This window comes from Seriola lalandi, unplaced genomic scaffold (genome assembly GCF_002814215.2).
Source record: "Seriola lalandi dorsalis isolate HSWRI2012SDOR001 ecotype SW California unplaced genomic scaffold, Sedor1 jcf7180001985776, whole genome shotgun sequence".
NCBI classification, from domain to species: Eukaryota; Metazoa; Chordata; class Actinopteri; order Carangiformes; family Carangidae; genus Seriola; species Seriola lalandi.
In genome coordinates this window covers 220-698 of record NW_019456442.1, presented here as the reverse complement: position 1 = coordinate 698, position 479 = coordinate 220, and the positions used below count along the sequence as shown (strand labels likewise).

At 39.0% G+C, this 479-nt stretch overlaps 1 non-coding gene across 1 annotated transcript; it reads left to right on the top strand.

Annotated features, from left to right (window-relative positions):
• Positions 1-5: 5 nt before the first annotated feature.
• Positions 6-77, top strand: trnaq-uug (transfer RNA glutamine (anticodon UUG)). Its single transcript has one exon. It is a non-coding gene; the product is annotated as a tRNA-Gln (tRNA).
• The last annotated feature ends 402 nt before the right edge of the window (positions 78-479 follow it).

Sequence of the window (479 nt, the reverse complement as noted above, 5' to 3'; positions counted from 1 at the left end):
TCACAGGTTCCATGGTGTAATGGTTAGCACTCTGGACTTTGAATCCAGCGATCCGAGTTCAAATCTCGGTGGAACCTTAGAACTTCACTTTAATAAAGAAACATATAATTAATTGTGATTGTTTGCACAATGAACTCTGGATTGAAGGAGTTACACACGGTGTAAATATCGTTTGTAACTGTTGAACATTATCACTGAAGTGTGTTGAGATACAAACTCAGGTAAATAGCACCACAGAGTTGCTTTAAGGCAACATCTACACTAATACCTTTAGTTTTAGAATTCCTTTACTCCTGCTGTCCACAATACTCCGAACCTCTGAAACACACTTTCAGAAACACTGCTACCTGAATAAAAAAAGAAAAACATTTCACGTGGCCCTGATCTTCTTCCCCAGAATTCTGGTGGCAACTATTAAAAAAACAGAAAAACTTTTGAGAACCCTCCTGCAGCTGCAGCGTCTTTCTGTCGGCTCATTA